Here is a 22082-nt window from a genome sequence, read left to right on the forward strand (position 1 = left end):
CAACTAGCCAATTTCTCTTTTCTATTTGAATCACAAAGACTTGACAAAATTGTTTCCAATATTTAGCTTGAAATTCCCTCCACCAACAGGAACCGAGCATCCAGGGTTACCAGCTCACCGTTCCTTCCATGGTGCAAAACACACTGAGTGCAGGGGAGACGCAGAGGATTCTGGTTGCAAAGGCCACTCTGCGTTCACTGTGGCAGGTACAGCACTGGACAGGGGCTGCCAGTGCCCACTGAGGCCACAGACTTGAGCTCCGTCAGGGAGCCCTGGGTCTACTACAGTGGACATTATCCAAGGCGGAGCTATTGATGGTGGGAGGGGCGGCTTAGTTTTCTACTCATGCTTTGAACTACCGAGGTTTCAGCTCTGCGTGCTGTAGAAACAGAAGGCACACTAACTCATTGTCATAGGATTTTCCAGAAAAGATTTCTGCTTAACCTTCATCTATGTGGAAAATTCAATTAACCAAAAAAACACCTTTTTCTGGTATCAAAGATTTAACATTTGTAAACCTACCTTTTTAGAAAACACACTTCAAGTGTACAAATTATTTAAAACTACATAAAAATAAACATGAAGGCAGGTGCAACAGTGCACACTTGTAATCTCAGTGACTCGGGAGGTTGAGGCAGGAGGATTGCAAGTTTGAGGCCAGCCTCTGCAGTTTAGTGAGGTCCTACTCAAAATCAAAAGTGCTAGGAATGGAGCTCAGTGGTAGAGTACCCTGGGTTCAATCCCCACTATCCCCCACCTGGCGCACACCTTTAGGAACTAAAAGGTAGCCCTTTCCACATTAATACATATTAGCCCTTTCAATGTCCCACCAGCAGGACAGGCCCAGGCTCCAGTGCTCTGAGCTGGGTGGGCAGTGGCAGGGCCTCCCAGAGGCCACGTTTCACCCGTACCCCGGACGCCACGACTCCTGGGAGCACAGAGGTTTAAAACAGCTCTGCTGGCTCTGGCTTTTGAATATAATGACGGGAGGAGCAGCCTGAAGGCCGGTTCTGTGTGCAGCACGGCACAAAAGGTGGCCTGCTGGCTTCCCTCTCCCCAGTACTGTGACCCCGCTGCCCAGCATATGGATAGCTGGACTCCCCAAATTCACAATCTTGTTTGGCGTGGTGATGATAGGCCTCAAACTAACAACTCAAAATCCCCGACGACTTCGTTTCTGAAAGTTATTTGTATTCAGACCAGACTTAAAACACAGGGAGACTGGCCAGGGGGGCGGGGGGTGGCACACACCTCTAACCCAGCCTCTCAGGAGGCTGAGGCAGGAGGATTACAAGGTCAAGACAGGCCTGGGCAACTCAGTGAGGCCCCATCTAAAAAGGAAAAAAAAAAAAAAAAAAAAAGGACTGGGGTTGTAACTCAGTGGTAAAATGCCTGCTGAGCATGTGGGGGGCCCTGGGTCTCACCCCCGGCACTGCAGGGGCAAAAAGAGGGTGGTTTTCAGAAGGAAAGAAACAGCCCTCTAGACACCGCGCCTAAGATCAGAGCGTGGACTGCCAGTGGGGTGAGTCCGTGTCAGAGCCTGATGCAGTCACCTACCTGACAATGCTGACAACTCTATTTGCCCGTTTAACTGCGGACAGGAAAGGCAGGTGCTACTTACGAGACTCGGTGACAGCCCCACTCTTTCACGATTTGGCAGCGTGCTTTGAAACACTTTCCCTGGTTTCCAGGTAGCACGGGGAGACCGCAGAAGCCTCTGTGCCAGCTGGCTTGGGACCACCGATGTCCGTGAGCCAGCCCCTCAACAACCAGCAACAATGAGGGAGTTGATGAGCTACGCTTTTTAAACACAGGCTTGTCATCCGAGGAGTCTAAAGGTGACCTCCACCTGTGGCTGGGCACCCGGTTCCCTGCACCCTCCCACTCCCTGCTCTAGCTGTGTGGTATAGTGAGACACTTAATCCCATCTTAGTTGGTCTTGCTGCTGCTCCCTCCCTAGGCGGGGTGATGGCTCCAAGAGGCAATCAAGGCCATGCCTTGGCCTATTCCCAGAGATAGAGCTCTGGTGGGTGGCCACCCAGCCCCTAAGGAGTCTGCCCCTGACTTCTGGTTCTTGTATAATTCCTGCCTGAGAGAACATAGGCTAGTTCAGTGCCTGCCTTCAAATAATCAGAGGAAACAATGAGACAGTACTTCTGAGATTAGGTCATAAAAAGACTGCGGCTTCCATCAACCCTTCACATCAGGGCACTGACATACATTACTGGAATTATTACTTTGCACAGACCTTTTAAAATTTGTGAACCATCCTAATGATGTACCTTACAGCAAAAGAACCCAGTGCAGACTCCAACTGCATTCAGTTGTCACATCCTTATTTTCCTTTAGTCTGGAAAAATTCCTCCATCTTTAACAATCATGATCTGCTAAAGAGCTTCAGGTTTCTCATTCCATTGAATATCCCTGAATTTGGTATGGTCAGATAGTGCCTCCTAATTAAGATTCATTACTTATCACATGGCACATGATTTCAATTTGTCTCCTTATTGATGATGTTCATTCTGATCACCCCATAAAGGTGATGACAGTCTTCTGCACAGTGAAGTTTCCCTCTCCACTTTTCTAGCTGATAGGAGGTACTTTGAGACAATGCAAATACCTCATTCCCCATCAAACTTGCCCCTTGTTCATTTACTCATGTATATGTGTGTGGACCACAGTTTCCTATTATATCCAATGCTATCCTTTTTTTTTTTTTATGCTCAAACTGTCCTCAATTTGGATAGATGGGGCTCATTCCAGCAGGCATCTCTGTCCCCTTGACCTCTGAGTACTCTCCCTGCTTTCTAGCTTAAGATGTTCTGAGCTTGCCTTGGTCTTTTATGTCCCAGCACTGTGACCAGTCATTTCTCTAATGAGCCCTTGTTCCTCTTAGTGAAAAATGGTATTTAGAAGCCAATATCTGGGAGTGAGGCACACCCATTGCTATTGGGGTGCATATGCCCCCACCTTCCTCAATAGAATATGTCTACACCAACACATTTATATCTGTATTTACTTCTATATTGAAAACCACAAGTTTACACCAATCCACTCAACCCAAACCACATCACAGGATTCATTCCAGTTTTCTTCATTCTGTATTTGTCACACTGTTTTCTGACGTGGGGACACCTGGCTCCCTTGAGCTTCAGCGCACTAACTGACCCTTCCACATGTAATGAATTTCAAACCTCAGTCCCCTCCCCCTCCACCGCCTGGGCTCTACTTCCCCACAGGAAGAAAGCCTACTTGCCCTACGCAGGCTCAGATGCTCTACAGGTTCCAGGATAAAAGCACAGACTCCCTCCCCATACGAGAAGAGCTGCAAAGCCACACTGCATGGGCATACATGTAAGGGGCCGGGAAGAATCTGCGGCCATTTGTGCAATCCAATGCTTCTGTTCCACAACTAGCAGATGCTTTCCATTCTCAAATTCCCTCATGAGAAAAAAAAAAAAAAAAAAAAAAAAAAACTGTTGAAATTCCAGCCATACGGTCACATTCAAAGGAGCAGGATGGAGGAAGGGCAGGGTGACCAACCAGGCCTACTCCCAGTTGAATCGGGCTCCTTTTCAGTCTCTTCCTGGAAGTCCCACACACATCTGCTCACCTCCCTTGCTCACCACACTTAGGCACATGGGTCACTGAATAAAATGGGATCAAGAACTACGAAAGGGAAGGGATATTTGGTGGCAACTAAGAATTTCTGCTACTCCCATTTGTTTTTTTTTATATTTACTGACCAACATCCTGCATCGCAGGTTACTAAAGACCTCAGACAAGTCTCTGAAAGCAGTCTGGTTCCTCACCCATCTCTAGGAGGCTAAAGTCCCAAGAAATGTTACCCTGAGTGCCCAGACACTCTTAGAAAGGCTTCAGTGGCTCTCAGATGCTATATCACTACTTCTTTGTTCATGCAGAAGTCCCCTATGTGAGAGAATGTTGTGTTGGCTCTCCCCAGGAGCTTATGGAGTCTCCAAGAAAACCACCCCTCTAAGGACAGTTTTTAGCCCTTTACCTGTGTGAAACAGCGCTGGAGCAGCTCCAGAGCCAGCCCCAAGCGCCATGGCACTGAAGACACAGGGGCAAGGTGCAATGGCACTGGTCTTAGCTTCCTGACAAACCAAAGGAAGGAAGGGAAAATATTAACGCAGTGGAGGGTAACCTCAGAAACGTGGGACTCAGCACATGGGGACCACCCTTTAAAGCAGGGAGATTCATTCTGCAAAACCTCCCAGGAGCAGGCCTTGGCCATGCAGTTTGGATGAACTCTTCTATAATGCTCTCCCTGCAAGCAAAAGGCAAAGGGTTGCTATTTCATACAAAAACATTATGAAAGTTTTTCTAAGTTATTATAAACACTGCACTTTTATGATATTGTTCCAATCTCCTTCAGATTGCAGCTCCCGGCAGCAGTAGCTAGTGTGGTGTATGCAGAACACACAACTTGAAGGAGGTGTACTGCACTTCATAGTCAGCCAAGCCCTGCCACCTTTGTGCCCTTGTTCAAAGATTTTCATCTCTGAACATTAGTTACAGCACTGAGAACCAGGACAAATAATGCCCACCTTGAGGACCAACGTGTGGAGGTAAGGTAAAGGCACATTCTGGCTTACAGGGGATTTTAAGAACTAGCAGTCTCCTTCTGAGAAAAGGGTAAACCACAGAATTATAAGGGATAAATATTAGTGTGCATCAAGATTCAGAGCCTAGTATATTGTTGGGTCCAATAAATATTCCTTTTTAGCTTTTTACTTTTTTTTTTTTTTTTTTTTTTTTTAATGCTGGGGATTGAACCCAGGGCCTCCCACATGCCAGGCAAATGCCCTACCACTGAGCTACACCCCCAGTCCTGGTTCCTTTCAAAATTACTCATCCATACAAAAGAAGTCCATATACCAATTATTTAGTATGGTTGACTAATGTTCTTTATAACGAATTTTAACTAAATGCACAGGAAAATTATATAGGCCCTTCCCTGCACTAACAAACATGGTACGACGTGGCTTCCCACATTTCCCGCAGCACTGTCCACAACAGCCAAGCAATGGAAGCCACCCAAGGAAATTCTGCCACAGCATGAATGAACTGTGAGGACATGATGTTAAGTGAAATAAGCCAGTCACAAATGGACAAACAGTGCATGATTTTACTTAAGTGAGGTATCTCAAATAGATTTATGGAGACAAAAGATGGGACAGTAGTTACCAGGGGCTGGGAGAAGAGGGGAATGAGGAGCTACTGTACAGACCTGCAGTTCTGCAAGAAGAAAAGGTTCTGCAACTGGATAACAGCAAAGACGGCACGATAATGTGGAGACACTTAACACTACCTGGTCACTTAAAATTTGCCAAGATGGTAAGTGTTATTAAGCTTTTTTTCTACTACTAAAAAACAAGTTTTTTGAATGATGTAACTTTTAAACATTTAATACTAATAATGCAGGCTCATCATATGATTCACGTGAACTGTGCTGCAATAGATCCATGCAGTTTCTGCCCAGAGCTGAATCCCATCACACTCCAGGAAGTATTCTAGAACCTGCCTTCTTGAATAATTACTTGGGATTAGGGTACAGATTCCAAGGGAAAGAAATGTACTACACAATATTTGTGAACATCTGAGAATTAAAGGACATTAAATCTAAAAAAAAAAAACAAAAAAACTTTAGAAATTACATGTTAAAGTTGAAGAAAGTGAAATATGGACTTGAAACTGAATGATTTACCTGAGATCACCCAGGTAGTAATCACAAGAGTGGGGAAGAAAAACTACCTCCTAGCCTGCTCTAGGATTCTTGGGACAGGGCAGTAAATGGGCTAGGTTGTCCTTGACTGTGAACCGCACTGTTTAATATGCTGCCACCAGGGGGCAGCAGGTGTATTAGTCTGGTATTCTAAAACCCCTGGACTAAAGACCCCATGTGTTCCCATTGTCCCTTCCTCCCACCCTCTAGGTATATATGCACATATATATGACTTTATTAAAAAATTTCAACAAGCATATCGCTTAAAGATGATTAAAAAATGACTTTAAACCAGGTGTTGTGGCGCACACATACAATCCCAGCAACCAGGGAAGCTGAGACAGGAGGATGGCAAGTTCGAGGCCAGTCTTAGCAAACTTAGCAAGGCCTTGAGAAACTTAGCGAGACCCTGTTTCAAAATGAAAAATAAAAAGGGTTGGGGATGTGGCTCTGTGGTTAAGAGCACCTGGGTTAAATCCCCAGTACCAAAATAAATAACTTTAAACAAAACAAAGACTTAGGTCTCCTGTAGGTAACATCTTCACTAATCCTTCACTACTTCTGACATTTTCTAGCCCTAATTAATATGTTAGTATTTAACCCAAAGTCACTTGACTGCAGCAGTCCATCCCTTTCTTCAACACTTTGAACCACATCTTCCTCGTTCTTGGTCTCTAAGGTTTCCAACCACAACAACCTCAGACACACATTGGCTTTCTTCCCTCCATCTTCCTTCCTGTGTCCTCTCAGCTTTTTCCTTTCTGACATCCCTCGGTTAGAAAGGAAGGTGTGTCAACAGGTCTGACCCTCCAGCACCATTTTGGAAGCAAAGGAGGAAGAATCAAGTCCCAGAGAAAAACCTCTATGCCACCCTTCTTCCAGGTAGTTAATGGGACCCTCTAACCCCTAGGTTTTAAAAGTGCCGCCAGCTGGAAGCCTGAGCCACAGAGGCTAACGGGTGAGGCTTGAATTTACAGACAGGGCCTTCTTCAGCAATGACGCTGTGTCTGGAGACTTTCACGGTTTCATCTGGTGGGAGGAGTGACTGAGGACTGAGATTAAGGGTGCATTTTGAGGGCTGGGGATGTGGCTCACTGGTAGAGCACTTGTCAAGTATGCATGAGGCCTCAATCCCCAGTACCGCAAATCAAACAACAACAACAAAGGTGCATTTTGGTAACTAACTCAGGAGACAACTCCACACTTTGAAGCAACAGTGACCAGTGACCAGTCCCTGAATCACCTGAAGGGGGAGGCACAGGATAGGGAAAGTCAAAGGGTCTCCTTCCGTACGCTGGCCATGATTTTGTAAGAAAAGAGGTGGTCAAATGCAAGCTTTGACTTCTGTTTCAGAAGCATGGAGAGGTCCGTTGTTTCAAACTAACAGTGTTCACTATGGTTAAAAGTGAAACGAAATGACTTGCCATGTGCATCCAATTTGCTGTCAGGTAATTAACTGTTCACCCATCAACCTAATCTAGCATGAAACCAGTGGCAAAAACAAACATGGCACAATTGGCCAGTAGCCCTAAAATAGGAACAAGACATGGCGCATGTGATGAACTGATCACTGCAAAACGCACATCCAGATATTATTATCTCGCACTCCTCTGCCAAGCGTGATCTCTCAATGGGTGAGATTTAAGAGACTCTAGTCTGCAAAACATTCTGGTTTTAATAATGTTTCAATATAGAATATTTACCATATTTAAATGTAGAAAATCATCAGAAAAATAAAATACTTATTTTTATAACAAATATATAAAATAAACGTAATGCTGTAATTTATTCAAGATTAAATATATTCTTTTATAATCTCAAAAACCTGAAATCAGATAATTAACAAAAAAATACAAACATCTATTAGGATGGCTCAAAAAAAAAAAAAAAAAAAAAATCAACCGAACAAACAAAAACCCAGAAACCCCAAACCAAACCCAAAGCTGATAATATGAAGTGCTGACAAGGTCGTGGAGCAACTGGAACTCCCTCACCACTGTTAGTGGGAGCACAAGGAGGCAGAGCCACTCTGGATGGTTCCCTATAAAACTAAGTCTGGCAGTGTCTTATCAAAGTAAAGCATCACTTACCAGCAATTGTACTCCTAGGGAGTCACCCTAGAAAGACAAGATTTTCTTCAAACAAAAGCCCACATACAAGTGTTTGCAGTAGCTCTCTTCATAATCACTGGAAGTTGTAAATAATCCAGACATCCACCCATAGTGGATGGGCATGCACCGCGGATGTTTAGACCACAGCATCAAAAAAGGATGCCCGGTCTGTTTCAAGATGGCGGCCTAGAGGGTGGCTGCATTTCATGTTGCTCCAGGACTCAGGATTCAAAAGAGGAGAAATTGAGAGACTTGGGACCAACTCAAAGCAGCCGGGTGAGTCTCTCGCATTGGGGAGGCGTCCCGGATGGGGCGGTAGTCCCAGAACGCAGGGAACTTGTGAAGTAGAGCTGCCGGCGAGAAGCCCCTCCCCCCGCTGGAGCAGTGAACTCGGACAACTGGGAGCGTCGTAGAGGAGGCCGCTCAGCACAGCGCTGGGACTCGGAGCAACCACTGGGGCTCCGGAGGCTGCCTAGGGGAGGAGCGGCGAGAGCTGTGTGGACTCAGGACACCGGGGCCTGCCCTGAGGAGGAGGAGGAGGAGCGTGGCCACTTGGATTCGGAGTGACTACACCAGAGCTACAGGCGGTTGCCAGAGGAGGGGCTGCGTGGCGAGCTGTTTGGACTCAGACCACTTCTGAACGCCGGGACCTGCCCGGAGGAGTAGGAGGAGGAGGAGGAGGAGTGCGGCAGGGCGTTTGGACTCGCAGTGACTGCATTGGAGCTCCAGGCGGCTGCTCAGAGGAGAAGGCGAGTGGTGAGTTGTTTGGACTTAAAGTGACAGCTCCTGAACACAGGGGGGTTGCCTGGAGGAGAAGCGCAGTGGGTCGCTTGGTCTCCAGTGGCCGCACCAGAGCTCCGGGCGGCTGCCCAGAGGACGCGTGCAGCGGGTCACGTGGATTCAGAGCCACTCAGAGTGACCGCTCCTGAACACCTGGGGGGTTACCTGGAGGAGGAGGAGGAACGGGGAGGGTCATTTTGACTCGGGGTGATTGATTGCCCCGGGCTACGGGTGGTCGGTGGGAGGAGGAGGCACGCAGTGAGTTGCTTGGACTCCTAGTGACCGCACCAGAATACTGGGCGGCTGTCTGGAGGAAGAGGCGTGTGGCGGGTCTCTGGGACTCAGAGTGATTGTACGGGGCCCCAGGTGGCTGCTCAGAGGAGGGGCCGCATAGCCAGGTGATTAGGTGCAGAGCAGGGTCCCAGGATCTAGGAGGCTTCTTGGTGGAAGAGCCGCACAGAGACAGGCTTAGGGGCGGAGCGAAGGTTCCAGGCCTGCGGGCAGATTCTCTGAGGAGGGGCAGCCTAAGGAGATTCATCTGCGAAGGGTGAGGCTCCCAGGCCCAGGAGGTAGGGCCGGGCCCCTGGGAACTTTGCAGAGGAAGGCAGCCCAGCCCAGGCGGTAGCTGTAAATTGAGGGGAACCTCTAGGAGGGAACTGACCAGCGAGGCCTCCCCACCGGGTGAGTCTTCCCTGCCGGGTGAGGTTTCCCCACAAGGACAGTAAAACCAGAGACACAGGCCCAAACAGGCCTTGCCTCAGCCCAGAGCCTAGTTCCCCTTTGGATGACCATTGGTCAACAAGTGGAGGCACCTCTGCCCACTAGCAGGGAATATACCCCACCTGAAGGCCACCACTCCTAGAGAGGCAGATTCCTTGTGGAGCACCGCATTATCAGCTTCCTCCAAGACTTCAGCCTACTGAAGGCTAAGAGGGGATATATATAGAAATCTTCAGGGACATTGTAAGTCAATAAAGGAAATCTGCAATATCTTAGCGGTCCACTGATACCTGAACAATATGAGAAAACAAGGAAAGAAAATGCTGCAAACAAATCTAGATGTTACATCAATAAAACCCAATGACAGCATGGCAGAAGAAATGACAGAAAAGGAGTTCAGATTGTACATAATTAAAATGATCAGGGAAGCAAATGATGAGATGAAAGAGCAAATGCAGGCATTGAATGATCGCACCAATCGACAGTTAAAAGAGCAAATACAGGAAGCAAAAGATCATTTCAATAAAGAGTTAGAGATATTGAAAAAAAACCAAACAGAAATCCTTGACATGAAGGAAACAATAAACCAAATTAAGAACTCCATAGAAAGCATATCCAATAGGATAGAACACCTGGAAGACAGAACCTCAAACATTGAAGACAAAATATTTAACCTTAAAAACAAAGTTGAACAAACAGAGAAGATGGTAAGAAATCATGAACAGAATCTACAAGAACTATGGGATATCATGAAAAGGACAAATTTAAGAATTATTGGGATTGAGGAAGGCTTACAGAAACAAACCAAAGGAATGAACAATCTATTCAATGAAATAATATCAGAAAATTTCCCAAATCTGAAGAATGAAATGGAAAATCAAGTTCAAGAGGCTTATAGGACTCCAAATACACAAAATTACAACAGACCCACACCAAGGCACATTATAATGAAAATGCCTAACATACAAAATAAAGACAGAATTTTAAAGGCTGTGAGAGAAAAGAACCAAATTACATTCAGGGGGAAACCAATACGGGTATCAGCAGATTTTTCAATCCAGACCCTAAAAGCTAGAAGGGCCTGGAACAACATTTTTCAAGCGCTGAAAGAAAATGGATGCCAACCAAGAATCTTATACCCAGCAAAACTTACCTTCAATTTTGACGATGAAATAAAATCCTTCCATGAAAAACAAAAGCTAAAAGAATTTACAAAAAGAAAGCCAGCATTACAGAACATTCTCAGCAAAATATTCCATGAGGAAGAGATGAAAAACAAAGAAGCAAATCAGCAAAGGGAGGAATTATCCTAAAGGAATTGTCAAATAAAGGAGGAGCCAAGTTGTGTCAAACAAATAAATAAATAAAATTTAAAAAATGAACCAAATGACCGGGAAACCAAATCATATCTCAATAATAACCCTGAATGTTAATGGCCTGAATTCATCAATCAAAAGACATAGAATGGCAGATTGGATTAAAAAGAAAGATCCAACAATATGTTGCCTGCAAGAGACTCATCTCATAGAAAAAGATACCCAAAGACTAAAGGTGAAAGGATGGGGAAAAACATACCATGCACATGGACTCAGCAAAAAAGCTGGAGTATCCATCCTCATTTCAGAAAATGTGGACTTCAAGCCAAAGTTAGTCAGAAGGGATAAAGAAGGTCATTTCATACTGCTTAAGGGAAGCATAAATCAGCAAGATATAACAATCATAAACATCTATGCCCCAAACAGTGGCTCATCCTTGTATGTCAAACAAATCCTTCTCAATTTCAGAAACCAAATAGACCATAACACCATAATACTAGGTGATTTTAACACGCCTCTCTCACCACTGGACAGATCTTCCAGACAAAAATTGAACAAAGAAACCATAGATCTCAATAACACAATCAATAATTTAGACTTAACGGACATTTATAGAATATACCATCCAACCAAGAGCGAATACACTTTCTTCTCAGCAGCACATGGATCCTTCTCTAAAATAGACCATATATTAAGCCACAAAGCTAATGTTAGCAAATACAAGAAGATAGAGACACTACCATGTATTCTATCAGATCATAATGGATTGAAGTTAGAAATAAATGAAAGAGTAAAACACAGAAACTATTCCAACATCTGGAGATTAAACAATATGCTATTAGATGATGAAGGGATAATAGAAGATATTAGGAAGGAAATTAAAAAATTCTTAGAGGTAAATGAGAACAAAGAAACATCATATCAAAATCTCTGGGACAGTATGAAAGCAGTACTTAGAGGGAAATTTATTTCATGGAGCGCATTTAATAAAAGAAGTAAAACTCAAAAAATAAACGACCTAACACTAAGGCTCAAAGCCCTAGAAAAAGAAGAACAGACCAGCACCAAAAGTAGTAGAAGTCAGGAAATAGTTAAACTCAGAGCTGAAATCAATGAAATTGAAACAAAAGAAACAATACAAAAAATTGACAAAATAAATAGTTGGTTCTTCGAAAAAATAAACAAAATTGATAAACCTTTAGCCACACTAACAAAGAGAAGACGAGAGAAAACCCAAATCACTAAAATTCGGAATGAACAAGGAAATATCACAACAGACAGGATTGAAATACAAAACATAATTAGAAGCTATTTTGAAAATCTATACTCCAACAAAACAGAAAACCTCGAAGACATCAACAGGTTTCTAGAGACATATAAATTGCCTAAACTGGACGAGGAGGACATACACAATTTAAATAGACCAATTCAAGTACTGAAATAGAAGAAGTCATCAAAAGCCTACCAACAAAGAAAAGTCCGGGACCAGATGGGTTCTCAGCCGAGTTCTACAAAACCTTTAAAGAAGAGCTCACTCCAATACTTCTCAAAGTATTCCATAAAATAGAAGAGGAGGGAACCCTCCCAAACTCATTCTATGAAGCCAATATCACGCTGATACCTAAACCAGACAGAGACTCATCAAGGAAAGAAAATTTCAGACCAATATCCTTAATGAACATCGACGCAAAAATTCTCAACAAAATTTTAGCAAATCGCATACAAAAACATATTAAAAAGATAGTGCACCATGATCAAGTGGGTTTCATCCCAGGGATGCAAGGTTGGTTCAACATCAGGAAATCAATAAACGTAATTCACCATATTAATAGACTTAAAGTCAAGAATCACATGATTATTTCAATAGATGCAGAAAAAGCATTTGATAAAATACAGCACCCCTTCATGCTCAAAACACTAGAAAAAATAGGGATAGTGGGAACATTCCTTAACATTGTAAAGGCCATTTATGCTAAGCCCATGGCTAATATCATTCTAAATGGTGAAAAACTGAAAGCATTCCCCCTAAAAACTGGAACAAGGCAGGGATGCCCTCTTTCACCACTTCTATTCAACATCGTTCTTGAGACTCTGGCCAGAGCAATTAGACAAACCAAAGAAATTAAAGGAATACGAATTGGAAAAGAAGAACTCAAACTATCCCTGTTCGCTGATGACATGATTATATATTTAGAGGAACCTGGAAATTCCACCAGAAAACTCTTAGAACTCATAAGTGATTTCAGTAAAGTAGCAGGTTACAAGATCAATGCCCATAAATCCAACGCATTTTTATACATAAGTGATGAATCTTCAGAAAGAGAAATTAGGAAAACTACCCCTTTCACAATAGCCTCGGAAAAAATAAAATACTTGGGAATCAATCTCACAAAAGAGGTGAAAGACCTCTACAATGAGAACTATACAACACTAAAGAAAGAAATTAAAGAACACCTTAGAAGATGGAAAGATCTTCCATGTTCTTGGATAGGAAGAATTAATATTGTCAAAATGGCCATACTACCTAAAGTGCTATACAAATTCAATGCAATTCCAATTAAAATCCCAATGACGTACCTTACAGAAATAGAGCAAGCAATCATGAAATTCATCTGGAAGAATAAGAAACCCAGAATAGCTAAAGCAATCCTTAGCAGGAAGAGTGAAACAGGGGGTATTGCAATACCAGATCTTCAACTCTACTACAAAGCAATAGTAACAAAAACAGCATGGTATTGGTACCAAAATAGAAAGGTAGGTCAATGGTACAGAATAGAGGACACGGACACAAACCCAAATAAATACAATTTTCTCATACTAGACAAAGGGGCCAAAAATATGCAATGGAGAAAAGATAGCCTCTTCAACAAATGGTGCTGGGAGAATTGGAAATCCATATGCAACAGAATGAAACTAAACCCATATCTTTCACCATGCACGAAACTAAACTCAAAATGGATTAAGGACCTCAGAATCAGACCAGAGACCCTGCAGATTATAGAAGAAAAAGTAGGTCCAGATCTTCAACATGTCGGCTTAGGACCAGACTTCCTTAACAGGACACCCATAGCACAAGAAATAAAAGCAAGAATCAATAACTGGGATAGATTCAAACTAAAAAGCTTTCTCTCAGGAAAGGAAACTATCAGCAATGTGAAGAAAGAGCCTACAGAGTGGGAGAATATCTTTGCCAATCATACTTCAGATAGAGCACTAATCTCCAGAATCTATAAAGAACTCAAAAAACTCTACTCCAAGAATGCAAATAATCCAGTTGACAAATGGGCTAAGGAAATGAATAGACACTTCACAGAAGAAGATCTACAAGCAATCAACAAACATATTGAAAAATGCTCAACATCTCTAGTAGTAAGAGAAAAGCAAATCAAAACCACCCTAAGATTCCATCTCACCCCAATTAGAATGGCGATTATCAAGAATACGAGCAACAACAGGTGTTGGCGAGGATGTGGGGAGAAAGGTACACTCATACATTGCTGGTGGGACTGCAAATTAGTGCAGCCACTCTGGAAAGCAGTGTGGAGATTCCTTAGAAAACTTGGAATGGACCTTCCATTTGACCCAGCTATCCTACTCCTTGGCCTATACCCAAAGGACTTAAAATCAGCATACTACAGAGATACAGCCACATCAATGTTCATAGCTGCTCAATTCACAATAGCCAGACTGTGGAACCAACCTAGATGCCCTTCAATTGATGAGTGGATAAAGAAGCTGTGGTATATATACACAATGGAATATTACTCAGCCATAAAGAATGATAAAAGTATGGCATTTGCAGGCAAATGGATGAAATTGGAGAATATCATGCTAAGTGAGATAAGCCAATCTCAAAAAGCCAAAGGAAGAATGATATCGCTAATAAGTGGATGATGACACATAATGGGGGGAGGGAAGGGTTAGTGTTAGGGTTAAAGTTAGGGTTAGGGAGGGGGGCAAGTATGGAGGAAGGAAGCTCTGTATAGAAGGAAAAGAGGGGTGGGAGGGGTGGGGAAAGGGAAAAAATAACAGAATGAATCAAACAACATTACTCTATGTAAATTTATGATTACACAAATGGTATGCCTTTATGCCATGTACAAACAGAGAAACAACATGTATCCCATTTGTTTACAATAAAATAAAAAAAAAAAAGAAAAAAAAAGGATGCCCACACGGATGAGTGGCAAAGGCACTGTCTGGGTGATGGAAGCCAGTCTCAGAGGTTGCATTCTGCAAAGTCCACTTACATGACATTCAAGAGAGGGCAAAATTTATAAGGATGTAGAAGAGATGACTGGTCACCAGGGAGGGTGTGACTAGGAAGGGCAGAAGGAGGGAGGTCTTCTGGATGTTCTGGGGGTGGAAGTGTTCTGGGGAGCTGGGTTGTAAAGATGGTTATGAGAACCTACACATTTTAAAACCCACAGAATTGCACAAAAAGTCAATTTTCCTGTACGTAAATTTAAATGATATACCCACATATTATTAATGCAACTACTCTGAAACGGAAGTAAAAAGTAGAAGAGCACTTGGAATTGAACTAAATCAGTGCCCGACATACATTTACTAATAACAGGCACCTGAGATATAGAAGCAAGTTTGAGGAATGGGCTCTTCCCAGCTCCAATCAGAAGAAGCTGCCTGCGTAGACCTTGTTCTTACAAAACCAGGGAACTATAAATACCATATTAGATATCATGGGATTTTTGTTCATTAATGTTAGGATTTTAGGTATGTAAGAAGAATCTTTTAAATAAAATTCCTACTGCAACATTTGGAGATGAAATGACATGATTTATAGCATGTGCTTCGAAATCCTCCAGAAGCAAACGAAACTCCAAAACACAAACCTGCCTGTGAGCCACGCTGGTCCCAGATGCGTGTGGCTGGTGAGGGAGAGGTTTTACACTCCACTAGTAAGGTCTTGGCAATGTTCACAATAAAAGGCACAGGGGGAGGGGAGAGGAGGGGAGAGGAGGGCAGGGGAGGGCAGGGGAGGAAAAAAAAAGGAGGAGGAGGAGGAGGAGGAGGAGGAGGAGGAGGAGGAGGAGGAGGAGGAGGAGGGGGAGGAGGGTTCCCTACCTGGAGGTGTCTCTGCAGGAGCAACCTCCTTGTTAAGCATGAAGGCCAGGAATGATATTTCCCCAGTCTTTCTTCATCAGGGGTTTATCATTTACACTGGCACAACTAAAATAAAAGACTAGAAAGGGAAACAGATGTTTTCTAAGGGACCCGTGGATCACAAAGTTGACCTCAAAAACCATTCACTAGTAAAGAGATACCGGAAGTTATGAGGCCACAGAGAAATCTCCAAACACAAAACCTGCTTTTTTTCTGTTGGGGGTTCCAATCCCAAACAATGCCAGTGGCAAACTTCTCTAGACACAAGTGTGTCACAGGCGACTTTGTTAGAGATATTCTTCAAAAGCTACATGATAAAAACACTTTTGCCACCCTGACACGTTGTATATCACTTACCTGAAACACGCAGGACCAAAAGTGTTTCAGAGTTCAGTTTTTTCAGATTTGGAGATATTTGCATGGACTTTACGGGGTGAGCATTCCTGATCTGTAAATATGAAATCCAAAATGCTCTGAAATCTGCTACTTTGTCACTCAAAAAGTTTCAGATTTTGGAACATTTCCAGTTTCTGGATTAGAGTCATTCAAACCTGTATATTGATATCTGGGTCAATGGAATTTGTATGTGTTCAGTTTGTCAGTCAGCACAGATGGAAAGTGACCATAGAGACTAGAGAAACTAGTAAGCAGCAGCAGGAAACACCTTCTGGAAAGTTCTTGCAGTCAATATATCCACAGTGTGTCACAGCTGACCTCAGGGCCTGGGACCCAGCATACCCAGCTACCTGGCCTCTGCTGTAAGAGCTTGTTGATCGTGACTCTTCACATAACTGTCACACTGACAGTGGCCTGGCTTTTCCAACTACTCCTAGGAATGTGGTCAAACGGTTCTCTGTTCTTTTATCAGGTGGACTCTTTCCCTCTCATGAGTTTGTATTAGGCTTTCATGAACTACACCTAACTTTACAGAAAGTGAAATTGAGGGAGAAAGTCTTCAAAGCAGGCAGCTGTGATTACCACCCAAAATGATGACATGAAGAGGGTGAAGGTGTATTAACCAGAGTCCCCAGCCCAGCAGCCGGGCTAGTATGCAAAAACCACTAATTGTCTAAGGGAAATGATCACAAACTTTAAATAGGCAAAACAGCTGCTGCAGAGCGGTCTGCTCCCGAGAAGAGGAGCAAGTCCACATGGCCCCTTCTCCCCTTCTGGTGCCTTCACCCTCCTGTCCTTCTACCATGGGACGATGCAGCAAGAAGGCCCGAGCCAGATGCAGCACCGCCATCTTGGACTTCTAGCCTCCAGAACTGTAAGAAATAAATCTCTATTCTTTACAAATTACCCAGCTAGGTATTCTGTCACAACAGCAAAGACACCCTCCTACCAATGCAGAGGCAGGAGAGGCCTGAAGGGCTAGAGCACACGGGCCACCTCAGTGTAGAGCGGAGGTGGAGACAGGCCTTGAGGACAGGGCAGCTAGCATTAAAGTGTCTGCCACCAAATGCCTGGGGAGCCACTCTGACCCTGGGGTGGCTGCTGTGCTGCAAAGAGAAGCAGAGAGAATAAAAGCGCCCCCAAAAGGTCCAAGTCTGATCCTCAGAACTGAGTATGTTCCCTCATTCAGCAAAAGCACCTTGAACGTGTGGTTAAGTGAAGGACCTGAGATGAGATCACCCTGGAGAATCTGGAAGGGCCTTAAATCCAGTGGTAATTGTCCTTATGAGAAAGGAGAGGGCCATGTGATGATGGGACAGACACTGGAGTGAGGCAGCCATGAGCCGAGGGGCACCTAGAGCCACCACGGGCCAGCAGAGGCAAGGAGGGATTTCCCCATAGCACTTCCGGAGGGAGTACAGGCCCGCCTACACCTGGATTTCTGATTTTGAATTTCTGTGAACTGGGAGAGAATAAATTTGTTGTTTTAAGTCTCCCAGTTTGGGGTAATTTGTGATAGAAAACCTATGAAACTAATATGGTTATTCAATAGCTCTTTCCTGTATGAGTCAAGAGGGTCAGGAGAGGCCAGCCGGGCTTCTCGTTCAGCACGTCATGATGGGCAAGGTACTAAGAGAGGAGAACTGTGGGAAGCTTTGGACTCTCCACCCTGTAGATGGACAGGTAAAATACTCTCAAGGTGGCAGCATCTCTTTTCATCCTGCCTATTCAGCCATTTTGCCACTAATATCTGTAAACACTGTAAGTTCAAGACCATGAGCCTTTATGAACCCAGCACACCCCCAGTGCTAAGCCATAGTGCCTCATGGTCCTGTGTGAAAAACGCCTATAAAAACTGAAATTGAGCAAGTTTCCTATAAACTTTCATTGGTTTTTATAGATGTCCTACATAGAGGATGATGAGACATCATGGGTTAAGCAGAGAACTGCTTAAGAAATAGCTGCTGAATATGAGCAAATGGGACTAAGGTGGGCTTTCTCCCAGCATTCTCTCTTTTGTAAAGAAAATGTGTTCATTATGAAAAGCTGAACATACACAAAAACTAGTATAATGACATAATTAATGATTCCTCAACTACACATCTCCAATCCACAACACTTACCAGCAACGGCCTCGTTTTAATGCCAACGTTTGTGTTTTGGTAAGCTTTTTCGCTGCTGTGACTAAAAGATCTGATAAGCACAATTAAGAGGAGGAAAGGTTTATTTGAGGGCTCACGGCTTTAGAGATCCTACTCCACAGAAGGCTGTCTCCATCCCTTGGTGCCCTAGGTGAGGCTGAACATCATGGCAGGAGAGTGTGGCAGAGGGAAGCAGCTCACATCAGGAGGCAGAGAGAGAGCAAGTCTCCACTCTCCAGATACAAAATCCATACCCCAAAGCCATGCCCAATCCCCACCTCCTCTGGCCACACTCCACCACTTCAGTTACCACTCAGTTGATCCCCATCAGGGGATTAAATCAGTGATTGGGTTAAGCCTCTTACAACCCAGTCATTTCTCCTCTGAACCTTCTTGCACTGTCTCACACATGGGCTTTTGGGGGATACCTCTCAGCCAGACCATAACAAGCTCCTCTAGAATTTAGGGGTTAGGAGTAGTCTAGAGAAGAGGAAACAATTCTCACCTGTAAGTTTGTTTGTTCAAAGATGTGTTGCCCAGGAATCCAGGAGCATTGTGAGTCTGAGAGTCTTAAGTTCAGGGCTTTGGAATCTTTCCACAGGATACAGGATGGGTATATCCGCCTCAAGCAGAGGCCAGAAAGCCCATGTGCACCAAGAGTCCGGTTCTCCGTCCTACTGGAGAGAGACACATAAAATTGAGTGTGTAAGAGGGGATTAAAACAAAATCTAATGCCCCTTGGAAGGTAATCTCAAACCCTGAGCTTGGATCCATGGAAGAAGTCTCCATTGGGTGGGAATATGTGATCCTCCAGCCCAGAGGGCTAAGGAACCGAACCCCTGGAATAGAAGGGAGTTCCCACTGGCCTAGAGGAGGGTTTCAAAGAGCTCGACCTCCCTGAGAAACAAGTGATAATCTCTCCTTCAAGTAAGTAAGAAAAGGAAAAAAGCGTATTCTCAGCCATCAGGCAAAGCTTATTTTAAGAATGTGAGCTTCCCAGATGAGAGTTTCTAAGTCTTTAAGTCAGATAAATTTATATTTAAAAAAAAATTAAAGCCACTTCTGAAGTAATCTTGCCAGAAAAGGTGAGCATGATCCCAACTGAGCCTTTAAATTTACCTTCCAATTCATAAGAAATAAAGGGGCTACAGGAGCAAGTTAAATCATACTGCACAAAAAGCAGCCAAGGAAATGCAGAAAATAAAGCATTCTACAGGCAACCAACCAAGTGCCATTAGTAAATCATTAGCATTAAACTCAGGGTCCAGGTCAGGGTCAGCCAACTATGGCTTGTGGGTAAGTCTAGTCCACCAGGGAGTTTAAAAAAACAACCTTGAAAACGAAACATTATTGAACACAGCCAACTTACTGATGTATGTATCAGCTACAGCTACTGCATGACAACAGCAGAGCCGGGCAGTTACACAGAGACCCCGTGGCCTGCAAAGCTGAGAGGGTATCTAGCCTTTCACAGAGAAAGTTTGCCAATTCCCTGCCCTAGATTGAAAATGACAATCAACAAATACCAAGCATGGCTCTTGTTTGGTTTATGATTCACACAAACCAAGAGTAAAAAAGTACATTTCTCTTAGCAAGACCCTGTCTCAAAACTTAAAAAATAAAAAGGGCTAGAGATGTGACTTGGTGGTTAAGTGCCCCTGGGTTCAGCCCTAGTACCAAAAAAAAAGTGCATTTTTGAGACAATCAGGGAAATCTCTCTATATGAGCTGAGTTTTAGGAAAACATTAAGGAATTATTGTCACATTCACTAGGAGGTGATAATGTTATAGTTTTAGGAGAAAATGTCCATATTTTGAAGGTGGATACGGAACAATTTAGAGGAGAACTGTGATGTTGTCTAGGATAACCCACTTTGAGTTGCTTCGACCAAAAATTAAAAAAAAAAAAAAAAAAATGCAGATATGACCAAACAAGAATGGTGTGATCTATTTGACAGATGTATGGAAATCCATTATACTATTCCTGTGCTTCTGTTTGCTCACATTTTTCTTAATGAAAAACAAATCAGAACCTTGATCAAAAATAGAGCTGATCACCAGAGAGCTTTCTCCCCAGGCTCCTGCTCAGCCCAGTCCTCCCCATGCTGGGGCAGCGTTGTTGAACTCTGACTGTCTTCATATTAAGCATTTTATCTTTGCTCAGGGTGGCTACCACCAGGAATGCCACTTTCCTACAAGAAATCACTCTCCGCCAAGGTCCAGGCCAGATGGGACCTGCCCTGTGTCCTCCTGTGAGTATTCCTCTCTACTCCAACAGCACACGGAATGTCCTACAAACCCAGAGACTTCCCATTGCTGGGTTTTTCTGGAAAGCCACTTGAGGGAGTACACCAATACCTCACAGAGTAACCACAGCCTGCGCCCCTCTGGGTTCAGGAGCAAGGCCTGCAAACTAAATAAGGCCGTCTTGCTCTGAGCAGCTTCACTGACTGTAGAGGCCTTCAACTAAGCAATAAATTCTTATAACCAAGATGCCGCGTAGTCATGCTTAACTAAGGTTTTCCAAAGGACGTCTTTAGAAGTCAAGGACTGCCGCAGGTGAGAATGTTCTAGAGGAGGCTGCTAAGATCACTTGATGCTCTCCTTTTACTGCCACCTTTCCTTGGGTCCTGTCTCTCTTCAAATACGGCTGCCAGCCCATGGGAACCTCATCCCTGGTAAAGGCCAGGCCGGTGGCAGGCACACAACCTTCCAAAGACTGCAAATGCTGGCAGCTGGAATAGAGAGATCTTAGGAGGTAAAATAAAAAGAAAAATGAGCAGATAATTAAAAAACAGGATTCTACCCCTGTTTTGTTCACATATTGCTACCTCCTGCCAACATCAGAGTGAATAACCACCTTCTCCAGGATTAGTGTTAGTAGTTAGGGTTCTGGTTGGTAAGGTCTAGTATAAAAAATTCCATACAGAAGTCCACCAATTAGAATTCAACTTTACAAACTCAGCTTTCAAAGGAACTGAGAAAGAGAGGTTTGCTTATTCAAAAACTTGTGGTTTCTCCTGGGAGTAGTTTCAAAGAAAAAGGAGTTGAACTGCAGGGTTTTCCATAATAACATAGTCATTACATTGAATGGGGCCAGGGAAGTAAGTCTTCAGTGACAAGAAAAAGGACCTAACTAGGCCGGTGTGTGTAAACCCTACATTTTATATAGGTCAATACAATTAATTCAGAGATATGCTTTCATTTTTAATTTGTGATCCTGGCCCCCCAACAATAAATAGCCTACTCTAAAAAAAGAAAAAAAAAAAATACCGCGACAATTCCAGTGCATTATCTTATCACTTCACTACTAATAAACTCAACTCAGCACCAACCAGCTGTGTTCAAAAGACACCTCTGCTGCTTCTGCGCGACACTGCGGAGTTGCCCCTGGCCAACGAGTGAGGCAGCAACACATCTGAAAGCATGGGAGAAAGAAATGGCTCTCCAAGTCCAGGTGTTTCCTACATGGCTCCAAAGAAACCTCAGCTCAGAAGCTCGCAATGCCAGAAGTTTTTATTTTTCTTCTGCAGGTTTTGGGCTCCTTGCAAACAGCATCTCTAGTGAAGCGCTCGATTTCTGAAACCGTCCTCGCTGGACGTCGCGACCTTGCTCGAGCAGCCTTGCGGGCCGGAAGCCGGATCGCCGGGACGCGCGGTGCCCCCGCGGGGCCTGCGGCCGTTCCCGGCTCTCGCGCGCCCCCGCGGCGGCCCTGGCCCAACGGCGCCCCCGCGCCCGCGCCCGCG

General features: G+C 44.0%; 1 protein-coding gene and 1 long non-coding RNA gene across 6 annotated transcripts in view; one reads left to right on the forward strand and one right to left on the reverse strand.

Annotated features, from left to right (window-relative positions):
- Positions 1–22082, reverse strand: part of GGACT (gamma-glutamylamine cyclotransferase) — a 46443-nt gene that overhangs the window by 23756 nt on the left and 605 nt on the right. The window contains exons 2-3 of one of the 5 annotated variants that reach the window (XM_079138657.1): positions 18843–19014; positions 15762–15879 (exon numbers count right to left, since the gene is read on the reverse strand). The gene's annotated coding sequence lies outside the window, so the exon portion shown is untranslated. Of the gene's footprint in view, positions 1–15761; positions 15880–18842; positions 19015–19456; positions 19821–22082 lie in introns of those variants that run through there. The other 4 variants (XM_079138656.1, XM_079138655.1, XM_079138654.1 and 1 more) reach the window with 4 other exon arrangements.
- On the forward strand, positions 1687–22078 carry LOC306660429. Its single transcript, XR_013763623.1, has 3 exons — positions 1687–6631; positions 20501–20588; positions 21870–22078. It is a non-coding gene; the product is annotated as an uncharacterized lncRNA (long non-coding RNA).

The sequence above is a fragment of the Sciurus vulgaris genome (assembly GCF_902686455.1).
Source record: "Sciurus vulgaris genome assembly, chromosome: 4".
In the NCBI taxonomy this organism is placed as follows: domain Eukaryota; kingdom Metazoa; phylum Chordata; class Mammalia; order Rodentia; family Sciuridae; genus Sciurus; species Sciurus vulgaris.